Consider the following 13276-nt stretch of genomic DNA (forward strand, 5'->3'; position numbering starts at 1 on the left):
AACCCCTGCTCTGCACACTCATCACTAAAACACTTCTGATCTACTCCGTATGAAAGCAGGCATACCTGCAGGCACGAACACACACAGGTGCACACACACCCAGGCACACACACCTGGGTCTTTCTTTTAGACCCAGAAAGCACTCCAACAACATTGCATCTTTGTTCCTCTGCATCTTCTGTCTAGCATGCCCTTCCCACACACTCACCTTCAAGACCTCACTGATGCTCACTATCTCTGCAGAGCTGTCACTAAGTCCACATCCAGAGGTATCCTGGCTGTAGTCCACACTGTTTTCTATCGCAGCTAATGTCATTTTTTGTTGCACATCACTTTTCCTCACTAGATTGAGAGCTTCTAAGAGAGAACAGCGATGATTTGTGCTAGATTTCACTCATCTCTATCCTCCCACAAAGGCTGGCCTCTTGGTTACTAAATATTTGAGAAATTTAATTGAGGGGGTTGACTGCTGACTCTGTACAGGTCAATAGCTCTCTGGAGTTTTGTTCTTACCCAGAGGGAGAAAGATGAGGGAGAGGAGGCTGCAGGGTTACTGGCTGAGGGTTCCGTGGCCTTGGTGGAAGGGGAGTAGGCAGCAGGAAGAGAGACACATTTTCAGTGGGGTGGGTCAACCCTGCTTATGTAAGATGGCAATGTCATAGCTGTGGTTTCAACACTGAAGAAATACTAGTTATGGCTGGACATGGTTTCTCATGCCTGTAATCCCAGCTCTTGGGAGGCTGAGACATGGAGGATTGCTTGAGATTCCTAGGTCTAGATTAGCCTGGGAAACATAGCAGGACCCCACCTCTATGAATTAAAAAATAAAAAAATGAGCTGGACATGTGGCACTGGCTTGTAGTCCTACCTACTGGGGAGATTGAGGCAGGAGGATTGCTTGAGCCCAAAAGTTTGAGGGTACAGTAAGCCATGACCTATACCACTGCGCTATAGTATAGGTGACAGAGTGAGACCTCTGTCTCTATAAAAAATTAAAAATTAAAAACAATTCGCTGGGCATGGTTGCTCATGCCTGTAGTCCTAGCTATTCAGGAGGCTGACGTGGGAGGATTGCTGGAGCCCAGGAGTTGGAGGCTGCAGTGAGCTATGATCATGGCACTGTGCTCCAGTCTGAGCTGGACCTGAGCTGAGTGAGACAGCTTGAAAAAAGAAAAGGAGAGGTAAGGAAAAAGGAAAGGGAAGAAAATGGAGAGGAGGGGAAGGGAGGGAGGGGACTAGTCAGAAAAATACGGTCATTCACATGTTGGGTGACATGTCAAATAACGTCTTGGATCTAGTGCATTAGACTGCAGACTAAAAAATCTCTGTCTGTTTCAGATCTCCATGCTGACTCCTTACTGTTTTTTTGGTGGTGTTTTTTGTTTGTTTGTTTTGTTTTTGAGACAGAGTCTCCCTCTGTCACCCAGACTGGATGTCTGTGGCACAGTCTTGGCTCACTACAACCTCTACCTCCTGGGTTTGAGTGATTCTCGTGCCTCAGCCTCCTGAGTAGCTGTTATTATAGGCACCTGCCTCCATGCCTGGCTAATTTTTGTGTTTTTATTAGAGACGGGGTTTCACCATGTTGGCCAGGCTGGTCTCAAACTCCTGGCCTCAGGTGATCCACCTGCCACGACCTTTCAAAGTGCTGGGATTACAGGCATGAGCCACCAGACACAGCCAGGCATTGTTCTATGTGCTTTAAACCCTCACCAAGGAAACCTATGAGTTGGTAGGATTATTATCTTCCATTTGACAGATGTAGAAACTGAGGCCCAGCAGAGGTTGAGTAACTTATGCGAGGTGTCACTCACCTCACACGCCCCAGCGGGTGTCCAGGAGGGCCTGCCTCTTGGAATAGAAATCAGACATCCCACAGGAGCTTCTGAGGTTTTCCCACTGCTGCCAGATGTATGCAAGGAACATGTGATCTTCATAATTCCAGAGCGGGGCAAACTGCTTGGCGCCTCTTCAATAGGTGACATTCAGTGAGTAAATGACTGTGACTCAACTGTGACTCTCCTGACAGCCTCAGCCTCCTCAAGTATTCTCCTCCAAGTTGTACTTGTCCTTGTTAGCACAGCCTCATGACACTGAAGTTCCTACCCCTCAAACCTTAGCCTGCCAATTCTAAGAATTCAGAAATGCAGCTCTGCACTCTGTGGCTGGCTCTGGACCGAAACAAGCACCATTTCTCCTTGACCAGGAGTATGGGATGGAAGATGGAGAGAGGAGCTGGAGGGGAGGAGCATGGAGGGAGTGGCTAGGGAGGTCGGAAGGGCTATCTACTGAGCAATTCCTGAGACCTGCTTTGAGTGCACTGTACTAATGAGGTGGGGGATTGCAAGACGAGGCAGCCTTCAGGGCATCTGGATGATTATAATGGATTAAGGAGGCAAACCCCATACAGCTAGAAGGAACATCAGTGTGGCTCATGCCAATCTAAGATGTATGTGGATAAAGTTCTCTACCAAAATTAAACTTAACAGAAGTGAGAACCTGGATTTGAACCAGGGACCTCTAGCTCTACAGTCAAAAAGCTCTAGCCCTGAGCTATACCCCCATGGCACACTAAGGTTACCTAATTCATACCTTTCATCAGTGTGGGAGCACTCAGCTTTGTAAAATTACAAGATGGCTTCCCTCCAGGACTGACTTTCTGGAAGCTGCCAGACCTGATTCACAGCTAGACACCTTCCCTCAGCTCTGCCGCTCACCAGACCTGTACCTGGGTGGAGCCATGAACAGGAGAAAAGGATGGAAGCTGCCTGCAGAACCCCCAGCCATTTCCCATTGTTTTTTGGGGTTAACCCAAGAGCTGGCCACTGGTCTCCGAAACAGTCCACGGATTCTGATCTGACCTCCCAGCCTGAATTCCTTTTTCTTGCAGTGAAGACAGAATGGACAAATATGATAACTGATGATAAACTGCCTAGCATGATATTAGCACATAGTAGGGCATAGTAGGTGTTCAAAAAATAACACCAGTTCCTGTCCTTGTCTTTTGGCAAACTCCAAACCAGTATCTATAATGTCTTCTAAATGACCTCCTTAGACAAAGGATCTGACCTGGTTCTTCATTGCAGCACACAGGACTCCCTGTGGCCCACAGAACAAAGTTGGAATTCCAAATCCTTTCTTGAGTCTAATCCCCTACCTCCAAGCCTTGGGCCACAGTCACAGAGTGGGCTGAAATTCAACTGCAGCCACAGAGCTACAGGAGTTGGGTCTGCAGGGGCAGCACTGCAGAACACTGGCCAGCCCAACCTCATATCTCCCTTGTTAGATGTAGCCTGCAGCCCAGGCCTTTTTGGTCCTACAAGGCTTGAAGCCAAGGGTTCGCTGAGTGAGCCTCTGGCCCGTGGGCAGAAACCAATTCTCCAGGGGGAAATATCTGCCCCCCTATGTGCGCAACGCTGCCTGCTGTGATGTGCTCTTTCCCCAGCGTCTGGCCACCGACTCCAGCTGCCACAAACTGCTGCTGTGGGAAGGAGCCAGCGAGGGCTGATAACTTGGGATACCATTCCTTGTCTGTTTCTGGCGAAACCTGCCTGTAGTACTACTCTCTGCATCTGCCCTGGAAAAACCCAGATGCTATTCTGCCCATGCACAGCTGGAGCAAATTACATGTATGGGGCGAGCAGCCGAGCTGGATACCAAGGAATATGAGGCGATACCCATGCGAACTGGCTGCTGCCGAAGAGATGAGCAAGTTACCCAGGCAGGGTGCCAGCCTGGGTAGGCCTGAGCTGTAGCTTCCGGTTCCAGGAAAAATCAAGGTGGAATGCGATGAAGGCAGAAAACTTGGAATATGACCAACAGGCTTCTGTGAAGAACATAACAGCTTGTATGAATAGAAAAGTGCAGTAGGGGCACCCAGATTTGAACTGGGGACCTCTTGATCTGCAGTCAAATGCTCTACCCCTGAGCTATACCCCTACTTGTCATGAGTGTTTAATAAGCACCTTTCATGGTGGTAATCACACCCAGCAGTCCTACAGCACATTGAAAGTTCCTGCTTGCTTTTAGAGAGTAAGACCAGCAACTGATTTTACCACAAACTCACCCCAGAAAAGTCCATCCCCAATTCCCAAACCCTAGCCCCTGCTCACATACCTGCACATCTCCCCGCTTTCCCTCAGTCTGTGGTGACGGGAGCAGCTGGGAGGAGTGTTCCCATTTACTGCTGGAACAGCCTTTAGGTCTACATGTCTGATTTCTTCTTGTTTACACTATAAAATAGCAGTTTGGAGACACAAATTGAGACACATGCATACCGACATATAAAGATATCTCTCAGTCTGGGATCTTTGCCTTAAATCCAGTTCATGAAACAGTTGGCGAAGTTGGGGAAGTTCCCCACCTCTGACATGGATCGGAGAGTAGTCCTGGGAAGCATCATGGAGACAACATAGCATGAGGACCACACAGCTCCTCCAGGTTTTGGCCAGAAAACTCCGCTGCTAGTGTGGAAAACTCTACACTGAACTACACCCCCATTCCCAGTGCAAGGCTATTTTAAACCTTACATACACTTTTGTTTTAATCTAAGTATCTTGTGCAACTATTTTGAAAGTCAAATATTGCTTTTAAAGCTTATAATAAAAGAAACCTCAGTCCTTTTTATTTTCCTCTTGCCACCCAGAGGCAGCCACTCTCCACCCTTTCGACTGTTTCTTTTAGTCTATTTGCCTCTGTAATTTTGAGTAATATAAGTATGTCATAATATGGTATGTCTAATCAAATTTAGACATCATTAGCTGACTTATTTTTGTAGGTGAGGATTATCATTCATGTGCCTTCTTTTCTGTTTACCAATATACCTACCATATATCAACTTCTTAGATAAAATGCTGTATATTTACTTTCTATTCAATTTTATCTTCCATGTTTTAATTATTATGATTAGTTAATAGTGTTTATGGCCAATGTACATAATCCTAAGCTGAACTAAGAGTTCTGATGGAACTTTTTTTTTCCTCAAGTTACTGATAGTCTCTCACATTTTCAACCACTTGGTTTTCTTGGAATATCTACGATTTTCCACAGCCTTTCATTGCTCCGTGAAATGCCTGTCAAATCAATTTACCACATTGTAAAAGCTGTTAGATCATTAACATTTTCACTTCTTGTTTTCCAGTAGCTCTCCGGCTTCCTGCTCTGTTTGTTCTGGTTGCCCTGGAAAGTCTGCTGCTCAGCCCATGCCCTGGGACTTCCTCCACCCTTACCAGGACATTCTTTCCATCTCTGTCTTCTGTGTGCAAGTCCCTTTTTCCTAGATTCCACGTCTTGAATGTTTCTTAATTTACTTCCTCATTTTGGCAGAGGATGTCCTCCAGTTGTTTTCTGGGAATGGTGAGTAGAGGTGAATTTTGTAAGACCTTGCATGCCTAAAAATGTCCATAATTCCACCTATACACTTGATTAGCAGTCTGGACAGACATAGATTTCTAGTTTCAACTTGTAATCCTGCATATTGTGAAGGATTGTTTCTGTTGCCTTCTAGTGTCTAGTATTGCTATAGGAAAGTCAAGTGCAATTGTGATCCTCTGTCTTTTGTGTATCACCTGTTTCTTTTACTCGCTAAGTTTTGAAGATCTTCCCTTTTGTCCTGGTATTCTGTAATCACACTATGATACACTTGATGAAGATAATTTTTCATTCATTTCGTTGGGCATTTGGAGAATCTTTTCTAATGCAAGCCAAGTCCTTTCATTATGAGTAATGTTCTTGTATAATGTCCTTTCCATCATGTTCTCTTTCTGGGACTTTTATTAGTTTTTGTTTGTTTTGAGACAGTGTCTTGCTCACCATAACCTTAAACCCCTGACCTCAAGTGATCCTCCCACCTCAGCCTCCTAAATGGCTAGGCTTACTGACACACCCCACGGTGACCAACTGATTTTTTTTTTTTTTTTTTTGTAGAAATAGGGACCTCACCATGTTGTCCAGGCTGGTCTTCAACTCTTAGCCTCAAGTGATCCTCCTACCTGGGTTGCCCAAAGTGCTGGGATTATAGGTGTGAGCCACCGTGCCAAGCCTATTTAGTTGGTTTTTATACATCTTGGTTTTAACTTCTAACTTTCTTATTTTTATCTCTCTTACTATCTTTTCCTTTGTCTTTTGTTTTATTTTACTTTCTGGGAAACTGCCTCAGCTTTATTTTCAAATTTTCTATTTAATTTTTATATCTTCTATCCTTTTTTCTTAATTTCTAAGTTATCTGTTCTGTAATTGACCCTTTTATGTGCCTTGTTTAATAGATGAAATATTTTTTCATATTTCTCTCAGAATATTAATTACTTTCTTTGATGTTTTCCTCTCTTCCCAGCTAATATACAAGTGAACCAGTGACCTGCAGTTCTGCCCACACAGGGATAATGACCAATTAGATTCTCTCTTTTCAAGATGGTTGACTTAACAGATGCCAAGAAAGAGAAGAGGAGCTGATAGCAGAGGGGGAAGATGAAAAGACGCACAAAGAATGGCCATAAAAGATATGAGTATGTTGAGTGATTAGTGATCGGAAACTACGAGTAATATGGTACAGGTGTTTATAGAAGAACAGCCATTGATCAGGTCGGCTATCAATGAACTCTGGTAGAGAAGGGGTGACCTAGGCCTGAGTCCTAAAGCTTTGTTGGTGATGTCAAAAGTCACAGTCCTTTTGAGGCTTCAAAGGCCTCAGCTGTCTGATTATTTCTGGATCTCCATGAAAAGCCCATGACTCCCGTTTTATTCTCACTGCACACCCCTACCTGTGATGAGCCTGAGACACTCCATGCCTTGTAACCCAGTGGCAATATAATCAGGGTGGGGGCTGGCTGGCTGCTCAGGTGGGCCCCCCAAGCAGAGTCTCAGCATAAGCACCATGTTTAGGTCTCACCTTTCTGCAATGTTTGAATTTCACCCAAAGCCACAGTTTCAAAAAATGAACATTATTTCACAACTCTAGATATTCCCAATTAGAGGACTATTCACACTCAGTAATCAGGACCCCTTCCCACATCAGAACAGGCAGGGGGGTCTGCAGCAAGGCCGATGTTAGGTTGGAGGGTTTGCTGCACTGGGCCAGAGCGTCCTGGCCTCTGCCTGCCCAACAGCAGAGCCCCTCTCCAGGGATTATTCAGGTCCTGCTGGGAGGAACAAACACCGAGTCACAGTACCTTCCCTTTCATGTATGTTTCTAGGCAGCCCCAGCTTTCCGTAACCATCAGCTTAGTAGGTCACTGTTCCCAGTGGTCATATCTGTTCTGGAAGATTCCCCATCATCTCGAATAAAGGTAAGCACTTCCTAAGTCCCCTTCAGCAACACATGCACAAACCGCCTCTTAGAGCACGCACCTTCTGCAGACAGACACGCCCAGAGGGTGAGCTGATTTTCAAATTACAGTAGCTCCCTAGGTACCAGAAGAGCCCAAGTGAGATCTGAGAAAGTGGTTCTAGTTTCTCTATCCACCTGCCCTCCAAGGAGCTGAAGACTTCAGGCTGAGGAGGGCTGGCTGAAATGGCCGGAAGAGGTGACTGAAAGGGAAGCAAGGTGTCCTCTTAGCAGGGGAGCAGTCCTGTTAGTAAACCAGAGCCACTCTGGGTGTGAAGAAAGAGCTGCAGACAACAAGAGCATGGGACTCAACTCCCAGAGTCAGAGATACTGCTCAGCCAGCCCAGGTGCCAGTGCCAGAGTGCAGTAGCTGAGTGCGGACCAAGAGGCCTTGCTTCCAGTCCAAGCGCCCCTCAGCTGGACTTGGGTTTAGTCAGCAAAGATGGTTCTGCACTTCTCATTACTTTGACCCAGGAAGCCTGGTCCTGAATCTGTAAAGTCTGTAAGTAAAACTACAGTTGACTTTGAACAACACAGGCTTGAACTGTGGGTCCACTTAACAGACAGATTGTCTTCTGTCTTTGCTGCCCCCCAGACAGCAAGTCCAACCCCTCCTCTTCCTCCTCCTCTTCAGCCTGCTCTGTGAAGATGACAGAGATTAGGACCTCTATGATGATCCACTTCACTTCCACTTATTCTATAGGAAATAAATTTTCCCTTCCTTATGATTTTCTTAATATTTTCTTTTCTCTAGCTTTATTGTAAGAATACAGTATATAAAACACAGAACATACAAAATGTGTTCATTGACTGTTTATGTTATCAGAAAGGCTTCCAGTCAACAGTAGGCTATTAGTAGTTACATTTTGGGGGAGTCAAAAGTTATATCCGCATTTCTGACTGCAAGTTGGTGGGGCGCGGGGTGTGGTGTCAACACCCCTAATTCCCTCATTGCTCAAGGGTCACCTGTGTGCATTGTGGAACCTTAATGAAGCCTACTTCAGACTGGATGTGTGCCTCATCCCAAGCTCCCACTTCTTCCTCCTCCCCACTTGGGCCTTCGTCCCACACCATTGTTCAAATCTCATGTCTCACTGGAAAGTCCAGATGAATATAGCATCCCAGAGATTCATGGGTTACCCCAAAAAGAAGCTTTTATTCTTGGGCCCTCAAAAAAATAGGAGTTAATTAAATTGCCCAGTGCTCCTCCAAAGGAGAAGGGCAGTCATCTTGGGGGCTATGCACTGTTTTCCCGCCAGCCCAAATCAGAGATCCTGGCATAAAGCAGACAAGGCCTCTGCCTGGCCCGTGGTCTCTGGAGAGTCAGGTACACTCAGGGCTGTCCAGCCCCGCAGGCCCATCCCTCTCCTGAGCTGCTTATGGGGGCTGGAGGTATTAGTCTAATGGGGCTCCCCTTCCTGGAGGGGACCTAGGGGTTAGGTGGCCTGGAGGTGAAGTGGGGAGGAGGGAAGGGTACACACAGCCAGAGTGCTGTTGTGGAGCCCAGTGAGAGACCTGGATGCAGAGGGCATAGGGGAAAAAGAAGTCTGGAGAGCTGAAAAAGGATGGAGGGTAGCTCTGAGCTGCATTGCATGGAACCAAATTCTGTGTGGCGACTATAAAGCCCTTCCATCTTTAGCATCCTGTTCCCCTGCTACTGTCTGCCCCACCTTTCCTGCTCCACTCCCCAGGCTCCCCGTCCCCAGGCACTCCAGGGCACGCACTTGATGCTGGCCTCTACTGAGGCTCCTTCTGCCTGCACGGCCCCTGCCTATAGCTCTGCAAGAGCAAGGTCAGGCTTCCTACCTGAGGTTCCAACTTCCGCACTCTTCAAAACTTGAAAAGAAATTGACTTGCACCTTAGAAAGTGGCAGTGTTTGTCTCTTAGGCTAATGTTTTATGGGAGTAAGCAGATTGCAGCTACAATTATTGTGAACTATTATACTCTTGTTTAGGGAGAAAAAATCTGCTAGGGATTAAGCAGAATTGGGTTCAGATCTTTGCTTTTTTTTCTTTGTTTAAAAATTAGTTATTTTTTGTTTGTTTCAGATCTTCGCTTTTAGCTGTTGTTGCTTTTAACTCTATGGAGAGACCGAATGGAGTCAGCCCAACAGGGCATGCTGGGCAAGAGAGGTCTCCCGAGTCCCAAATAAGAATTTCGAGTAATACAAAATGAGGCAGCGAACCCACAGGTGGAAGTCTGACACCGCTTGCAGAAAGGAATTGAATAGATGTCTCCCTATTGGTAAGGATGTGGTTTTATTGACTTGAAATAAGAAAGCCCGCAAGCAACAACCAATCATCCGCGGGATACTGCCACAAGGAATAATTGAGCACTCAGACACGGGAAACCACTGCTTCTTTCAGTCTTTCTCCCAGATTCCAACGGTCAGTGTTAAAGCAGTTCACCTTGTTCACCTCCCTGAGAAGACGTTGCCGCTCATTCACCCCCGTGGGCACTGGGAGCCTCTGCTCAGGTGGGAAACAGATGCCCCTACATGCACGTCTGGTGTTTATGAAGCAGATGCTGGGGCTTCAGAAACGCAAGGGGCAGGGAAGTAGCCCCAGGGCATAGTGTGGGGCCTCCTGACTGAAAGTAGCTTGCACACCCCTGCCTGTAACAGCCACTTCCCTGGCAGTCATTTTGCCACTTAGGAGCCCTCCTCACCACTCTTCCTTTAGTTCCTTCACTCTGGACAGACCCTACCAGAGCAGCGCAGGGTGGAGCAGCTGCAACCATGGGATCTGCTCCAGGCAAGGCCCTATGCTACGCAGTCCCTGGGGGTGAGGATTCCAGAGGAGTCAAATCGCTACCTGCGCCTCCAGGGGATGGCCCTGTGTGGTGAAGATGAGCATTCCCACAGGGAAAGTGAAAGTTGCAAGGCTGTTACCGAAACACCAGGGGTTCCATCTAGGTCTTGCTGCTCATCTCACAGAAAGCCAGTCACTGAGATGAGTATTGCCAGGGAATAAGGCTTTATCCAGGTGCTATAGACAGGATGAACAGGAGATCAGTCTCAAATCCATTGTCATTGACTGACTAAAATTAGGGGTTTACATAGCAGGGAAGAAATGTAACTATATGTGGGAAAACGGATTAGGGAGGGGCAAGGAAGAGGAGTTGGCCAACAGGCAGTAGGTGGTCACCTAGGCAATCATGATGGGTGAGGGATCTGGCCTCTCACTTTCCAGATGTGGGGATCTGGTAAATTTCACTTTCTTGATACTCTCTGGGAGGATTGCTGGTTGGTTTCCTGAGAAAGGAATTCAGATAACACAAATGTAAATTTCTCCTTGGGTTTCAAGACCGAGAGGGTCAATTTCTAGGTTTATTTAAGAGAAACCATAAACATCAGTTCTGTGAGACAATTGGGCCCATTTCAAGGCCCTGAGGATAAGGGTTAATGAGGGGACAGAGTCACGTGGAGAAGTTCACTGGGACCTACAAGAAACTGGAGAGGCTTCCTGGCAAAGCTCTATGCTGTCTATTCTCTCTTCTCTCCTTGCAGGAAGATTCCAGTATAACAGACCCCAGAGGTGAAAAGGCTTTTGTTCAGTAAATAGAAAACTGAAGTGGGGTGGGAGGCACATGGATTTGAACCAGAGACCGCTTGGCCTGCAGGCAAAGGCACTGCCTTCAGTTACACCCCTCACTTGTTATAGCTGTTTCTGATAAGCACCTGTGCGGCCCCATCAGCACCTCGATTTCTTCTTGGTCAGTCCATGGGAACAGCCCCACTGCAAACAACCCATTCCTGCTCTCCTCTTTCCTCTAAACCCCAAACTCCTCCCACCTGGCAGTCCACAGGCCTGCAGCTTCTTCTCAATGGGAAAGACATCAGCTTGGAAAACCACTTGGAAAGCCAACATTATCCTAGAAAAGCTTTTTAAATGACCCAGCAGGACAAGTACCCGGATGGCCTTGACCAACCCAGCGCTTCCCTCTTTTCTTGGTTGTAGTTCTCAGAATAACTAGAGAATGTGCTGGGAGTGTTGTCCTTAGATGAGGAGGAACTGTCCTAAACCTGGACTCTGTTCCCATCACACCTAGCACAGGATGTCCTGCTATGCTTTAGCCCAGTGATCCAAATTGCCCTTGGGGTATAAAACTGAGAGCAGAGGGTGTTCAGGGTCCCTCAGCTGCAGTGTGAAGTGGGACACACAGGTGAGACTCCATCTGCCCTGGGCAGCTTCCTGAGCCTTGGGGAACCAGCTCACCTTAAATCCCAGGCTTCTGTTGTCCCTTGCCTGCCTGTAAGGAATAAAGTTGCTTTGCTTAACTTGCTATATGAGGGTTCTGTGTCACTGGACTCGAGCAAGTGGTACAAACTGCAGATTAATAACTGGTACGTGGCGAATCTGCTTCATAAGTGGTTGCTGAATTTTGCGGCCCAGGAGATCATCTGGTGTTTCTGTGATGTGGGAGGATGAAATGAAAGAAAAATGAAACTTCTCACACCTAACAAATCAGAATCTGTATACTTGACCACACTCCCAGGTCATTCTGGTGCTCAGACGTGTTTGGCAACTTTGATTTCAGTCTATACTTGCATGTTACATGCCTGAAAGAAAAAACAAAGACTAATTAAAGGCCTGCCTGAGTTCACACATCCCTTAATAACAAGATCATAGCTAGAACCACATTCCTGGTTTTGGGACTTTCCATTGCCCCAACCCAAAAGATGACTAGATTCCTTTCCATCTCTTTTCCCTCTACTTCCTTCCCAGGAACCTCCCCTCAACCTGCCATAGGACCTGGGGCAACCTGAAGGTACCAATTGGTATGTGGTACTGAAAAGAGATGCAGGTACTAAAAAGAGACTCTTTCCAGGGGGCACCTGGATTTGAACCAGGGACCTCTTGATCTGCAGTCAAATGCTCTACCCCTGAGCTATACCCCCTCAGCTTTTAGAAACCTTTACTAAATACCTTTTCACGTGTGTTGCAACACACATCTATGCACTGAAATTTACATGGACTCTTAGAAAGTTTTAGAGATTTGGACATTTTGCCTCACAGCAAATTAGACCTTTTGCCCTCTTCTTCCTCATTAATCCCTCCCTACTTGGGCCCCTGGAAGCCTCCTTGGCTCACTTCCATCTCGTCCTAGGACCACTTTGAAGACACCTGCTTGAAGAATCATTGCCAAGAGCAGGGCCATTCCTTTCTTCCTTCATCTCCTCCTTAATGTCCACTAACATGAATGTGTCCCCACATCCTTTCTTTTCACCCTCACCCCTACCCCAGTGGATGGATTTGGGGGCTCTTCTGCCCATCTCCTCTCTTTTTATTCTCATCTCAGCTGTTCTTGGTTTTTTGCAGGGTCTTGACTGAACCCAGGAAAGCCCACACCAATAACTGGAATTATTTGAATCCATGATGGAGCTCAGGAAGCTTCCCCAGCTGTCCCAAAGGGCCTCAGGCCAGAAGCACAACTGAAGCAGCAAGGACCAGAAATGTCTCCTCTGCTGGGCGAAGCCCTGCCCGGAAGCACAGCAACACGAGTCCTGCAAAGTGAACCTGGCCCTTGGCCAACATCCTACATTAAGGCCACTTCTGACATTAAAAGGCCATACAGATCTCAAAAATGTGGAGAAAGGACACCCACCCAAAGGGTCAAATGAGATGGTGGCAGTGCCTGTGATAACTGTGTCACGGAGACCAAAGCTTAGAATGCACAGAGGCTCACAAAGGAAAATTCAATCTCTTTGTGTCTTTCTACAGTGCCAGACACAACATTGAGCATAAAAGTTGGGATGCAATAAATATTTATTGGGGGGAAGTAAAGACAGCAAAACTGGCAAGGATAACTAAGAAGAGAGTTAATATAAATTACTTGAGGTAGCACCAGTCAAATGAACTGTGTTGCTATTTTGGTGTTCAGTTCTCCAAACCTGAGCATGCATATTCTTCTGAGCTCTGATTCCATCTTTCTTGCTGGAGGAGATGAGCCAA

The 13276-nt window shown here is 46.6% G+C and overlaps 1 long non-coding RNA gene and 2 other non-coding genes across 4 annotated transcripts; 1 reads left to right on the forward strand and 2 right to left on the reverse strand.

Annotated features, from left to right (window-relative positions):
• The first annotated feature begins 1756 nt into the window (after positions 1–1756).
• Positions 1757–11036, forward strand: LOC108522312 (uncharacterized). 2 transcript variants are annotated; one of them, XR_001883423.1, is made up of 5 exons: positions 1757–1992; positions 5141–5355; positions 6332–6503; positions 7191–7283; positions 9385–11036. It is a non-coding gene; the product is annotated as an uncharacterized LOC108522312 (long non-coding RNA). The 2 variants fall into 2 exon arrangements; XR_001883424.1 differs by lacking the exons at positions 1757–1992; positions 7191–7283 and having other exon boundaries at positions 9371–11030.
• Positions 3868–3939, reverse strand: TRNAC-GCA (transfer RNA cysteine (anticodon GCA)). The gene has a single exon. It is a non-coding gene; the product is annotated as a tRNA-Cys (tRNA).
• A 1114-nt stretch (positions 11037–12150) lies between the features above and the next one.
• TRNAC-GCA (transfer RNA cysteine (anticodon GCA)) lies at positions 12151–12222 on the reverse strand. Its single transcript has one exon. It is a non-coding gene; the product is annotated as a tRNA-Cys (tRNA).
• Between the last annotated feature and the right edge of the window lie 1054 nt (positions 12223–13276).

This window comes from Rhinopithecus bieti, unplaced genomic scaffold (assembly GCF_001698545.2).
Source record: "Rhinopithecus bieti isolate Rb0 unplaced genomic scaffold, ASM169854v2 scaffold_64120, whole genome shotgun sequence".
Lineage (NCBI taxonomy): Eukaryota > Metazoa > Chordata > Mammalia > Primates > Cercopithecidae > Rhinopithecus > Rhinopithecus bieti.